The following is a 15,107-nucleotide window of genomic DNA, read 5'->3' on the forward strand; positions in this document are numbered from 1 at the left end:
ACACAGACTTCCCCTACTCCATCCTCTCCTATAGCTGTATCAAATTTTTTGGTTAAACCAAGTCTAAATTTTTACCATGCAAAACTCGTTACAGCTGAGTCACGTAGTACACCATGACTGCATTTCCACATACAAAATTTTATTTATCAGGTAGTTAATAATTGTCTCATTGTTTCATTTGCTTGGTTTTATACATACTAATTCATTCCCAAATTCATTTCCAGTAGTGTAAATATCTTGTAGATACATAAAACACATCAGGTACCAAATCAGATTTCTCTCTTCAGAAATATCCTTCCTGGAGCCCTCCATATGCTTTCTTGAATCTGGACTGGTTAGTCTTTAGGGTGCTGCATAGCCTGCAGGCTAGAGTTTCTACTTATCATAATCCTAGAGATTCCCTTTCTCTATTATGTTAGATCCCTGATTCCTCCCACCTCAGTCTTCTTTCCTGGTTTACTCCCTTGTGTTGATGGAGCATGTCCACCAGGCGCATCCTTGGAGGTTACATTATAGATTATTAAGTAGTTTACAGAATCTTTGGAAGGACCAGAGAATAGGTTTTTAGACTGTGCATCTAGGAACAACACCCAAATTATCGAACAATCTATATTAAAGTATTCCTATACCTTCTTTTGTCCAAGGTACTAAAGACCATGGGCAACAGACATTACCAACTAGAGTCTATGCCACTGCTGCCTCTGAAAGCTCACTGTCCTTCACCACCTCCTCCAGGAACAAATCCTGTACAAAACCAACTTCCTCACATTTCTTCAAATTGAGGTGTTCCAATCAAGTGTCTGATGGGAAGATCCTAAGTCATATGTCTATGTCTTTGCTAAAACAGATGCTGGATGATTGAATTCTGACTTCAACCTTGGCAAGGCAGGAGACCTAATATGGGAATTTTCCTAAATATTAAAAAGGAAATTCAAAGTTGGTCATAAGTATATTAACTACCAAAGTTTGCATGTTTGAAAATGTCTTTGTTCTACCTTTACGTTTTTCTTTCAGGACCGTGAAGACATTGTTCCATTGAATTCTAGCTTCCAGAAATCCAAAACCAATGTGTTTTGTGATCCTTTTTGTGCATCCTGTTTTTACTCTCTTGACACTTTTAGGATATTCCTTTGGTCCTGATTTTCACAGATTTCATTAGGACATGATCCGTAAGTCTTTTTTGTCAACTATTGAGCTAGACCTTCTGATATAGAAACTCATGTTCTTCGTTGCTGTGAGGCTAATATCATTTCTTTAATATATTCCTTCCCACTATATTTTCAGTTCTCTCTTTCTAGAAATACAATTAGTTGGTTATGAAACCTCTTGGACTTACCCTCTAATTTTCTTATCTTTGCTCTCCTATTTTCCATCTTTTTGTTCTTTTGTTACACTTTATTTTCCAAATCTTTTAGCAATTATTTTTAATTTCCATAAATTCTTTTTGCCTTTCTGAATATTCCTTTCATTATGGATTTCTGGTATTTTCCATGGCTTCAGATTTTTTTCTCTCTCTAGAAGTATTAATTCTGGGGATTTTTTTAAGGTTCCATTTGCTTTCTACATTGTGTCTGTTTCCCCTGAATTCACTCTTCCAGGACGCTTTGGTTTCTGTCCTTCATGTTAAGTGCTTTCCTCATATATCTATTATTCTTGGCTTATGTTTAAGAGCCAGGCACTGAAGAGTTTTGTTTGCTATGTATGACTGGTAAGTTTCATTGAGAGTGCTCTGACAAGTATCCAGTCATTTCCTTTGGGGCTGGGGGCAACTGTCAGTACCTGCGGGTGAGAGTATAATGAAAAGACTTTAGGGGTGCCTGGGTGGTTCAATTGGTTAAGTGTCTGACTTTGGCTCAGGTCATGATCTCACAGTTCATGGGTTCGAGCCCCATGTCAGGCTCTATGCTGACAGCTCCGAGCCTGGAGCCTGCTTCCAATTCTGTGTGTCTCCCTCTCTCTCTGTCCCTCCCCCGCTCATGCTCTGTCTCTTTCTCTCTCTCAAAAATAATAAGTAAACATTGAAAAAAAAAAAAAGAAAAGGCTTTAGATTTGTGTATCTATTTCATTTGAAATTGGGGCTCAGGAATTTATGGTGTCTTAATTTTCTGTTTTTTAGAAACATTAAATAATAGAGAAAATTGCATATATAACAAAAACCTGCATTCCAAACAGCCAGACTTGACATTCTTAGCATTTTTTCATATTTGCTTCAAGTGTTTTTTTTAAAAAAACAGCTTTATTGAGATATAATTTACATAACAAAAATTTCACCCATTTTAAATGTACAATTCAATAATTTTTGGTATATTTACAAAGCTGTGCAACCATCACCATAATCTAGTTTTAGAACATTTCCATCACTCCAAAAAGAAACTTCATGCCCATTTTCAGTCACAACCCATTTCCACCCTCAGCTCCAAGAAACCACTAATCTATTGCCTAGTCTGGAAATTTCATATAAATAGGATCATATAATGAGTTTTTTGTGTGTCTGGCTTGTTTCACTCAGCATGTTTTTGGGGTTCGTCCCTGTTGTAGTATCAGTATTTTGCTTCCTTTTATGGTCAAATAATATTCCATTGTTATGAATATACCACATTTTAGTTGTCCATTCATCCATTGATAACATTTAGGTTGTCTTCATCCTTTGGCTATTATGAACATTCATGTACAAGTCTATGTGGGGACATGTGTTTTTATTTTTGTGTAGATACCTAGGAGTGGAATTGCTGGATCATATGGTAACTCTTATGTTTAATGTTCAGAGAAACTGCTACACTGATTTTCTGAAGTGCCTGCAAAATTTTAAATTTCCACCAGCAATATAGGAGCATCCTTATGTTTCAACATTCTCACCAATACTTATTATTGCCTTTTTTTAAAATAGTATTTCTACTAGTTGGTGTGAATTATCTTGCAGTTTTGGTTTGTCTTTCCTTAATGACTAATTTGATGTTGAGCATTTTTTTTTCCTATGCTCATTGCCCATATCTTTTCTGAAGAAATTTCTATTCAAATTCTTTACTCATTTTTTGAGTTATTTGTCTTCTCATTATGGAGTTGCAAGAGGTCTTTGTATGTCCTGGTGATAAGTCCCTTGTTGAGTATATCATTTGCAAATATTTTCTGCCAGTCTGTGCATTACCATTTCACTTTCTTAATTATATCTTTGGAAGTATACAAATTTTCAATTTTAATTAAGTGCAACTGATCAATTCTTTTATTGCTTGTGCTTTTGCTGTTGTAGTTAAGAAATTATTGCCTAGCCCAAGGTCATGCAGATATATTCCTGTTTTCTCTAAGACATTTACAGTATTTGCTTACATTTAGGTCCATGGTCAATTTTGACTTAATTTTTGTATATGGTGTGAGGTAGGGATCCAAATTCATTCTTTTGTTTGTGGATATCCACTGTTCCAGCAGCATGTTAAAAAAAAAAACTATTCTTTAACTGTTGAATTTTCTTGAAACTTTTGTTGAAATCAACTGGCTAAGGGTTTATTTCAGGCTCTCAATTATATTCCAGTTAATTATATAGCTATCCTGATACCAGTGTCTTAATTATTACAGCTTTGCTGTAAGTTTTAAAATCAGGAAGTGTGAGTCCTCCAAATTTTTTGTTCTTTAAGATTGTTTTGGTATTCCAGGTCCTTTGTATTTATGTATCAACTTCAGCATAAAGTTTTATTTTCTGGGGGGGGGGGGGGGGGGGCGGGGTTGAGCCGGAAGTAATTTTTTTTTTTTTTAATTTTTTTTTTCAACGTTTTTTATTTATTTTTGGGACAGAGAGAGACATAGCATGAACAGGGGAGGGGCAGAGAGAGAGGGAGACACAGAATCGGAAACAGGCTCCAGGCTCTGAGCCATCAGCCCAGAGCCCGACGCGGGGCTCGAACCCACGGACCGCGAGATCGTGACCTGGCTGAAGTCGGACGCTTAACCGACTGCGCCACCCAGGCGCCCCGAGCCGGAAGTAATTAAATAGAATTGCACTGAATCCATAGATCAATTTGGGGTGTATGGCCATCTTAACAAAATTAAGTCTTCTGATCCATGAATATGGAATGCTTTTGCATTTATTTAGCTCTTCTTTAACAACATTTTGTAGTTTCCAATGTAGTTTCCACTTCTTTTGTTAAGTTTATTCTTAAACAGTTTATTCTTTTTGATGCTATTGAGAATGGAACTGATTTCTTAACTTCATTTTTAATTCACATTGCTCATTGCTAGTGTACAGAAATCAACTGATTTTTGTATACTGGTCTTATATTCTGAAATCTTGCCAAACTTACCTAGTTCTAGTAGTCCTTTAGTGGTTCCTTAAGATTTTCTCTACATAAAATCATGCCCTGTCGGTCAATAAAGACAGTTTTAGTCCCTCCTTTCCAATTTGGATGCTGTTCTTTTTTTTTTTTTTTTTTTTTTCTTGCCTAACTACCCTGATTAGAATCTTCGGTGTAATATTGAGTAGAAGTAGTGAGAACAGACATCCTGAAGGATCTTGCTCCTGTTTCAGGTACTTTTAAATAGAAGAAATAAATATTTCAGATGAAGTGGAAGTCCCTTTTAGATGTAAACTGCAAATCCTAATCTCCTTTTCTTTCCCAGCCTCATAAACAATTATTATGAATTTGGTGCATTTTTTGATTGGTGGATGTCTTTTCATTTGTATGTGTGTTGTGTGTTGTGTAGCCACTAAAAATATGGACTATTGTTTTGTGTATCTACTACTTTTATTTTATATAAATGATTTCATAATATGCTAATTTTTTTCAGTTTTTGAATTCAACACTGTCTCAACTCATAATACACAAAAATATACATATATAGTCTCTTATAAGAATATACTTTATTCAGTGCATTTCTCTATTAGTGGGTATTTAGATTACTTAAGTGTTTTTTGTTTTGTTTTGTTTTTTATGAACGATGCTACACTAAAAACTTTTATGTGTGTTCTGGTAATTATATGTGAGAATTTACCTAGGGTAGATATTTTTAGGTGATACAGAAACTGTATTTTGCATTTTATTACGCAAGGTCAAGTTGCTTTACCTAGTGATTTTCCTAATTAACACATGCACTGAATAGAAGTTTCTTTCTCCATACCCCTAGATGCACTTGAGAATGTCAAATTTTTAGTTAACTATTTGATTGGCAAAATTATTTATTTCCTTTTATATGATTGTGTGGCTTGTTTCCTGATGAGGTGCAGGTTTTTTCATTGATTATTGCCTTTATGTGGGTTTCAATTTATGAATTACCAGTTATACCCTTTGCTTTTTCAATTAGTTTTTCTTTTTCTACTGATTTGTAAGAGTTCTTTAAATGTCTGTGATGCTAATTCTGTGTCTGTCACAGTGTGTAAATAGCTCACTTCACCCCATCACCTCCATTTAAATTTGTTCATGGTGTCTTTTTTAGGTATTTTGAAAATTAAATGTAATCAAACTTCTCTTTTCCATTATGATCTGTTCCCTTATGTCCTGTTTAAGTAACATACTGTTCCTTTAAGTCACAAAGATTTTATTTTCTTTTGTTTTCTTTGTTTCATCCATTTAGAATGCTGTTGGGAAGTAGGGATCTATATTGTCGTTTTGGTGGTTGTTGTTGTTGTTTGTAGAAATCTGTCTATCCCCATTTTCCCACTGAGTTGGAATCTTCCACTCTCACATGCCAAGTTCCAATATAAACATGGATCTCTTTCTAAACTCTACATTCAAGTCCATTGATTTGTCCATTTCTGTGCTGAATCTATACTATTTAATTATAATAGCTTTATGCTTAGTATTGGTAATTGGTAAGTCAAGTCCCTATGTGCTTATTCATCTTTTTCAGAATTAATTTGGGTAGATTAGTAGAGTTAAACTTCAGTATTAATTTTAGGATAAATTTTTCAAGTTCCACAAAAATATTATTGATTTGAACTGAAATTGCATGAGTTAAAGAAAAACTTGAGGTGGACATACCTCCCATACTGGGCATTCCCATTCACCAACTGGTATTCCTCCATTTATTCAGATCTTATATGTATTTCAATAAAGCTTCAAAATTTTATCCATAAAGATAATGTATATGTTGCCTTAGATATATTCTTAGGAACTTCTTAATTTTTTGAGTGTATTATGATAGACATTTTTCTATTAATTTTCATTATTTATTGATCTACATCTCTTTTCAAACTTTACACCTCTTTTTCCTATTAGTTAAACCAGCCTGACCATTGATTCTAGACTTTTCCATATAGATATTTTCTGAAAAAAATACAAAACTCATATCTCTTCTTTTCCAGTAGTCATTGCTTCTTTTTTTTTCTTTTCTTTTTTATTTTTTTTTTGGAAGCTGGGCAGGAATGGAAGTCTTATATAATTAGATATGATCTCCAGTAAAATACTGAATGTTGACTGATTAGTAGAAATTCTACATTCATTTCAGAATTTAATAAGAGTGGTTCTAAACTTTAAGTTACATCATATCATTTAACACCAATCTGACACACTTTTGAGAGTGACAGGGAATCAAAAAAACAGGACCAGGACTCTACTAATTGATCAAGTATTTGTAAAGAAATATAGAATACTTGAGCAATGAAATCTAAAAATTGACCTAATGGTCATATACTGAACTTTGTACTCCCAAAAATACAGAATAGAATTTTTTTTCAAGTCCTATGGAAACCTTACAAAATTGACCATAAACCTGTGGCCAGAAAACAAGTTTTAACAAATGTTAAAGGGCTAAAAGCAGGCAGGCCATAATTATAAACAACAAAGTTAGAAATCAATATTAAAAAGACACCCAAATCCCAAATTTTATAAAATTAAAAATAAATTTCTAAACAAACTTTTAATCAGAAAGAAATAAAAATGGAAATTAGGAAATACTTTAAATTAGAGGGGGGTATTCTACATTTCAAATCTTGTGGGATGTAGTAAAAGGTATTAAAAAGAAGATTTATATATTTAAATAAATATCTAAGAAAGGAAAAGAAAGAAGTCTGAAAAATTAAATGAACTAAGCATCCATTTCAGAAATTTAGGAAAAAAGCAAGGAAAGTAGAAAAAAGAAAATAATAAAAATACAACCAGAAATGGATGAAATAGAAAACCAATATAAAATAGAGAGGATGAACAAAATCAAAGGTTGTTTTTTTGAAAAGTCAAATAAAATCGAAAGCCTCTGATGAAAATAGCAAAGACCAAAAATAGAAGGCACAAGTGACCAATATCAGGAAAGATTAAAAGATCATCACTGTAACTGCTGCAGACATTTAAAAAATAAGTAAAGACAGAATAAATAACTTTAAGCCAATATATTTTAAAATTCAGATGAAACAAATTCTTAGAAAAACATAATAGCAAAATTGACACATGAAGAAATAGAGCACTGAGTATATCTATAAACATCAAGAAAACCGAAACAGTAGTTCAAAACTCTCTTCACAAATAAAATTCTAAGTCCAGATGGTCTAACCATCAAATTTTACCAAACATTCAAAGAAGAAACAATGTCAACCTTAGACAAATTTTCAGAGAACAGAAAAAAGAATATTTTCCAACACATTTTATTACACAAATCTCTAATGAGGACACTATGAGAAAGGAACATAACAAGCTAATCTCACTTACGAACATAGATGCAAAAGTCCTAAATAGAATTTGAGTAAATTGATTCCTGCAATATATTCATCAGGATCAAGGTGGGTTTATTCTAAGAATGAAAGGTTGATAGTTAAATAAATACATACAGGAACACACTAACAAACTAAAAGAGAACCCCACTAGATGTAGAAGTGTTTGATAAAATCCACCACCCATTTAGCAAACTAAAAATTTTAAGGAAATTTTATTGAGTAAAGTGCATCTACCTAAAACCTTCACTTTACTAGTAAAAGTTGAATGCTTTCCCTTTCTGATCAGGAAAAAGATAAGGATGCCTGTGATTTCTTTATTAAACACTGCCCAGGATGTCCCATCCAACATAAGGTAGCAAGGAAAAAGAGAGAGGAGAGGGGAAAGATTGGAAAGGAAGAAACAAAGCTGTCATTATTCACAGATATCACTGCACATATGAAAAATCCAAAAGATTTATAAATAAGCTACTTTAATTAATAAGAAGGTTTAGCAAGGTCTCTGAATTTAAAATAGCAATATATAAAAAAACTTATATATATCAGCAACAACTAGGAAATCAAAATTTAAGAAAGATGCCATTTACAATAGTATTAAAAATTAAGTGGCACATAAGGCCAAAGATAACAAAATCTTGCAAGTTTTCTAAAAAGAAAATAATATAAATTTACTTAGAGGCAATTGAAGTAGACCTAAATAAATGGAAAGACATAACTGTTCATAGATTTAAAGATTCAATAGTGTAGAATTGTCAATTCTTCTTATATTGATCTATAGATTCAATGTTATTCTAATCAAAATCCCAAAAGTATTTTTGTAGAATATAACATTTCACATTTTATATTGAAGCACAAAGGGCCAAGAATAGTACAGCACTCATAAAAGAGGGTCAAGATAAGATGGCTTGCTTTACCAGATTTCAAGACCTCTCTATCACAGCATGCACAAAAATGAATTCCTAGTGGAACTGTGAAAGCTGTAACTATAAAACTTTTGGGTAATATCCAGGAATTTCTTATAACTTCAAGTAGGGAAGAATTTCTCAATCAATAAATACCATGCACAAAGCAGAAAGGAAAAGACTGATCAGCTGAACTACCCAAATACTAAGACTTTTTGTATATCAAAATATACCAAAAGGAGGAGTCAAGAAATGGAAAATACACATGTAGCATAAATAAGCAACAGAGCTGGTACCTAAGTACTAAAAACTCAGAGGAATCAATAGAAAAGAAGACCTCAATTCCTCACAAAAGAAGTCCAAATGGACATTAAACATATGTATGTTGTTTAGTAATCAAAAGAATGCAAATTCAGACCTCGATAAGATACTACTATCATCTATCAGGTGAGTTAAAATTGAAAAGTTGGACAATATCAAGTGTGGTGAAAGTATGGAACTAAAACCCTCACCCTGCTGACAGGATATATATAAATAAAATGTACACACATACATCTCTGCACATTTATAAGAGTGTTCATAGTGGCATCATTTGTAACACCCACATCAGAAAGCATAGTTATTAGAATAACACATATTGCGTATTTTTACACGATGGAATTCCACATAGTATACTACAGCTACACAAAATATACATTAAGTCGAAGGAAAAAAGCAAAACACAATGAACACATGATTCATTTATATAACATTTTTAACATTATATAAAGCTCAAAAATTGGCAAGACTAAATATTATCATTTAGAAATACATAAGCATTTATTGAAATTTGAGGGCTTTATATTTGATTAAAATTTGTAAATGTTCAATGTTTATTAAAAATTATGTGTATTCTCGTTTTCAAGGATTTTATACACATATAAACATAATATATAAATACACATGCATATATAAATGCAATGAGCATATGTATCTATGTACTCAATGCTTCAATGTTGTTAATTTGTCTGCTTGATCTATTAATCTGAGAAAACTTACGTTAAAAAAAATCCCCATTGTAATTATGGATGTCAGTTTTTCCTTTTAATTCTTTATTTTTGCTTTATATTTTTCCCGACTACGTAGTTAGTTGCATATTCATGATTGGAAATATTTTCCTAGAGTATTTTTCTTTATGATATGATAGGATGGCCCTATTCATGTCCTTCTTAATGCTATTCTATTTAAAGAATACTTTTTTTTATTAAATATTTATTTTTTGAGGAGGGAGGGAAGGAGAGAGAGAGAGAACACACGTGAGGGAGGGGTAGAGAGAGAGGGAGAGAGAGAGAATCCCAAGTAGTCTCCAGCTGTCAGCACTGAGCCTGATGCACAGCTTGATCTCGTGAACTGCAAGATTATGATTTCAGCCAAAATCAAGAGTCAGATGCCTAACCAGCTGAGCCACCCAAGTACCCCCAAAATACTTTTGATAATGTTGCTACAGTTCTTTTGTTGGCATTGCTTAGAATTTGCCCAGTATGTCTGTCTCTTTATTTTCCCCACATCAGTTGTTTAGTTTTAACTGTTTTTTTTTTAATATGTTTGTTTTTAATTGTCTTGGTAATTATGGGCTGGCCAGCTGATGAGGTAGCCATGTGCTCATATTAAGTAAAAGGTGTTAAAATTACACTATTATCCAGTAAGCTAGCCTGAACCATCACAAATTGCATTCTGAAGTTGTCTCCAGAAAATCATCTCTCTGGGCTTCAGGGCATCTAGTCTTGTCAAAACAAAGGACCAGTTTGTTTTTTTTATCTTAGAAAATTGGGCATTTTCAAGTTAAACAGTTTAAACAGATGCCATTGTTTATGTTTGTTTGTTTGTTTTAACGTGATTTCTGACTTGTGACCACTGGGGGTTTTTCTTCATTTTCTTATTCAAAGCTTCAAAGAAACATTTTCAAGCAAAATTTTCACATTTTGTAACTTTGTAAAAATGAGAGGGTTTACTAGAATTGGAGGAATTGAAAGAAGGTTGGATTAAATTAGAGCTGTGACTGCATGGGGGTGGGGCTGACTGAATTAGAATTTTGATGGTGCCTATAGAGCCTGAGAGTCACAGGATTTTTCATTTAGTGATTCTTTCCTGAAAAGAAATCTTTTTGGGTCTTGGTGTATCTTCATTTCAAATCTATTTCCAGACTAGCAGAATGTTAAATTACTTTTCTCTCCTTTAAAATATAAAAGAGATTAAGGCAATAGCTTTTTATACCAAAATGTGATTTCTTTCCCTGTGAACTCACTCACTCAATCACTCATTCATTCATCCATCCATCCATTCATTCATTAATTCATTTGTAAAAAAATTGTGGGCATCTCTTGGTGCCAGGCACTGTTCTAGGTGCTTGGCTTACATCATTGGGATGAACAAAGATTCTGCCCTTGTAGAATTTATATACTGCATGGAATAAGTAGAGAAAGAAATAAACATATCTAAATTATATAGGATCATGGAAGAGGACATATGCTATGTAAAAAAGAAAAGGACAGCAGGATAAGGGAGATAAGGAGAACAGAATGCTGGGGGACCAACGGGGAGGAGGGTTGCAACTTTCAATAGGACTGTCATGTTTGGGTGACCTCATTTAAACCTACACCTGAATAAGACAAGTGAGAGTGTTCTTGGCCAAGGAAATAGCTATTGCAAGGACCCTAAGGCAGGAGATATGATCACATAACACCAGGAAGGGATGTAGCCTAGAGAGACATGAGCAAGAGAGGAAATCAATCATGTAGAGGAGAGTCTTGTAGGTCACTGTGAGCACCTTTTATTTTCACTGTGAGAGAAATCAGGAGCCAATGCCTATTGTCTAGCTGGATCCCCTTTTCTCCCAATCCCATCCAATTGTCTTGTTAATTTGTCAAAATTATTGCCAATCTGATACCATAATGTGGTAATTATTAGTTTCCTTTCATCTTCCTAATAGGGAGGTTGTGTGTCTTTTATGTTTATTGTTTCTTTGGAATTGCTATCTCTGAATGGCCTGTTTATATTCTTTGCCCATTTTTTTAATTGGGTTGTTTGTATCTTGTTATGTATAGTAGTAGTAACCTTTTATGTTATAGGTATTACAAAATTCACCTGTTAATCTAGCATTTATCTTTGACTTTGTTTTAAGCACCTTCTTTAATAAAATAAAAATTTTATATAGATAAAGTTTTACATTTACTCTTTGCACAGCTCTTAGGTGTTCTGCCTTGCTCAAAAGGTCTTTACAAACCCTAGGTTGTGGAAATAGTCTCTTAAGGTTTCTTCTTAGATATTTATGGTTTCTTTTTTCCTTTTGGATATTCAATTCAATAGGACATACTATTTGTGTAAATTCTGAAGCTAGAACTCCACATTACATCCTGCCACAAGAGTCGGTTTTACAGTCATAGTTATTATGTAAAATATCCCTTACACATTGAATTAAAATACTGCCTTTGTCATATTAAAATGAAGGAGCATTGTTAAAGGTTAAGATCTACTACATGTATCCAAAACCTGATAAGAATGATCTACAAGGAATGGATTGATTCATAGATTATGAGAGATAAGAAATACAGCAGGATGTCAGTTACAAAGAAGGTTGGAGGGATTAGGATCCAGACCACAAAGGAGGGGGCTTAGGTCATCTCATGTCTACTAACCCATAGAGAGCTGAGGGTAATGGGCGCAGTCATGGGCAGTTTGGTAGATCTGCTGGAGGGCACGTGAGAAATCCTTGTTTAAGAGCTTTTGTTTTCGCAAGAAGTCAGAAGATCATCCACTCCTGGGAAAGAGGATGAGAAGGGAAGAGGGTGGAAAGGGTGTGTAGATTTGAAGAAAGAGGGGACTGTGGGAAATCATATCATTGCAGAGTGGAAAAATAAGCAATTAGAGGAGCATAAGAGGTTTTGCAGGCAGAATTCGAGGCACAACTGGATTTCTGTGGTCATGGGCTTAAAATGAGAACTCCTGGGAGGTTATATATGACTTTTGCCAGCAAAGGTAACTGATAAGGTATATTTTAAGTTTTTAGTAAACTTGCTTTTAGGTTTTTTTTTCTAATACTTTCAAACCACTTAAGTCAAAAGCTTTTGGTTTCATTTATCAGTACTTTAAAATCACTTAAGCAAACACTTTTTTAGTGTTTTCTAATTACTACTTTCAGACCATTTAGGTCAAAGCTTTTAACTTCATGGACTGATGATATTGTATGTGGGTGTTAATGGAATTACAGGGGTGGTTATTTAATCAGGGTGATCCAAAGATTAGCCCATGGTGGTGGGCTAAGAGCACAAGGAATCAGGGTGATTGACTCAGGGCTGATAAGGGCAGCTGGGATATAGAAACCAGGGGTATTATCTATAATTGTGTCACCACCCTGTCATTGTTACTTCTTTCCTCCACTTCATAGTGCATCAATCATTCATTCATTCAACAAATACTTACTCAGCACCTATTATGTGCCAGGCACTGTTCTACATGCAGAGGATACACCAGTGAACAAGAGAGACAAGGTTCCTGCTTTCCTGGAACTTACGTTCTAATATAGGAAGATAGACAATAATAATAAAAATAATATTAATAATAATAATAGCTAACATTAATTTAGCAAGTACTGTTTGCTGAGACTGTTTTAAGCACTTTACAAGTATTACTTCATTTAATCCTTATCATAACAATAGGAGGTCAAGACTAGAATTATCCCCATTTTATATAATGGAAACTGAGGGCACAAAAAGGGAAAATAACTTTCCCTTTAGGGCAAGGCTAAACAGCTAGTCAAAGGCACACCTGGAATTTAGCACCAAGATAGGCTATAGATCCCTTATCTCTTAACGACTCTGCTATACTGCCTCTCAGACAAAAAACAAGGCGAAAAAACAATGGCAGAATAAATTTGGCAGCATTTGGTACTACAAAAAAAATAAAGTAGGGCGATGTGACGGTATTTGCATGTTCGGGGCTTGGGGGTGACAAAGAAGATGTCAGGGAAAAGCCTCACTGACACAGTAACATTTCAGCAGAGACTTGAAGGATGTTAACAGTCCTCTTGGGGCACAGGCAACAGAGAAAACCTAGTACAAAGGAACCTTACCCTCGTTTGTGAAATAGAAACGCCCTGTTGGCTGTGGCTAAAGTTTAATATGTAAGAAGTGTCTGATTATAAGTGAAGTCAAGGAGCTAGGCAGGAACCAGACTCTACAAGGTCTCAGGTCACATTAAGGAATTTGACTTTTACTCTAAGTGCAGTGGATTTTTCTGCAGGAGAGTAACACTACCTGCTTTGTAATTTTCAAAGGTCACTCTCACTGCTATATGCAAAATTAACTGTACGTTGGACAAAAGTGGAAGCAAGAAGACGCATTAGGGAGCAATTACAAATGGCGGTGAAAAAGTGTCTTAGACTTAGGGTAGTGGCAGTGGAATGAAATGTGGGGTATCATTTTGGAAGTAAAATTGGCAAGTCTTGCAAATAAACTAAATGTGAAGGGTTTAGAAAAAGGAATTCAATTAGGATCCTCAAGATTTGGGTTTAATAACTCATACATGGTAGCGTCCTTTACGGAGACGTGCAAAACTAGGGGAGAAACACCTCCATTAAGAACTAAGATCTTCATCTTGAACTTTATAAGGGGCTTTCTTTCTTTTTTTTTTTTTTTTACTTTTTTTCATTTATAAGTTTCAAAGAAAGAGTTCCGAAAATAAAGCTTTTTAATGTTCAATTTAATGAGCTCTTTACATTTGAAACCAAGTTGGAGGAGCTGAATTTTCATTTGTTTAATAAATATTGAGTATCTGCTGTGGCCAAAAACTATGTGAAGAGATACCAATATGGGCTAATAAGCAAACGAGAGCCCTGCTCCCAGAGTGCTTCTTGGGAAAGGGAGGAAAGACGACTGCTGAGGTCCCCCCCCACCCCCCCGCCTCGTTCGTTGTCTCATTAAAAGTTCACCTAACGCTTGAGTAGCCATCTTATAACTGCATCTCGTGCTTCTGGCAGTTGGGCCCACCGTTCTAAACGCTCGTAATCGGGTTCATAAATGAATCTCGAATAGTGACATCTCCCCTCCCACTAGAACTTAGACTTTTCTAAAAAATAGAAATTTTAACAAACAATACGAATACAACCTTTGCTTTTGCAGACTAATATTTTTGCAGGAATGGTACCTTTATAAAGATCGTGGTTGCCCCCGTACATATTTGTTCTTTCTTCATATCCAATTAAATGAAAACACTAGTTTTTCCGTAGCCCAACTCTCTAGGCTTGTTGGGTCTAGCTCAGGAGAGAGGAAGCTGGAGCCGTTGGATTTAAACAGTTTGGTGTAATCCTTCTCTACGCTCTCTCTCGCTAGCCGGGGACGTGGTGTCGGCTACCCGGGGCTTTCCGTCCACGCAGCACCGGAATGAAGGAGTCTGGGAGGGGGTCGGGGAAGGGAAAGACGGAAGAGACATTAAGTAATTGGTTCTCGAAGGTATAAAATGATGTTTAGGGTCTACCCTAAAGCACTGATTTCAAACGCCCGCCCCCTGGGCCGTTTCGGCCCCGCCCCTTTCTGTCGTCACGC

The 15,107-nt window shown here is 34.7% G+C and overlaps 1 protein-coding gene across 3 annotated transcripts in view; it reads right to left on the reverse strand.

Moving 5' to 3' along the window:
- Nucleotides 1-15,107, reverse strand: part of LOC131487116 (lysine-specific demethylase 4D-like) — a 34,384-nt gene that overhangs the window by 19,067 nt on the left and 210 nt on the right. Inside the window, exons 2-3 of one of the 3 annotated variants that reach the window (XM_058687414.1) lie at nt 14,710-14,955; nt 12,988-13,081 (exon numbers count right to left, since the gene is read on the reverse strand). The gene's annotated coding sequence lies outside the window, so the exon portion shown is untranslated. Of the gene's footprint in view, nt 1-12,987; nt 13,082-14,670 lie in introns of all 3 variants that reach the window. The other 2 variants (XM_058687415.1, XM_058687413.1) reach the window with 2 other exon arrangements.

The sequence above is a fragment of the Neofelis nebulosa genome, chromosome 10 (genome assembly GCF_028018385.1).
Source record: "Neofelis nebulosa isolate mNeoNeb1 chromosome 10, mNeoNeb1.pri, whole genome shotgun sequence".
In the NCBI taxonomy this organism is placed as follows: domain Eukaryota; kingdom Metazoa; phylum Chordata; class Mammalia; order Carnivora; family Felidae; genus Neofelis; species Neofelis nebulosa.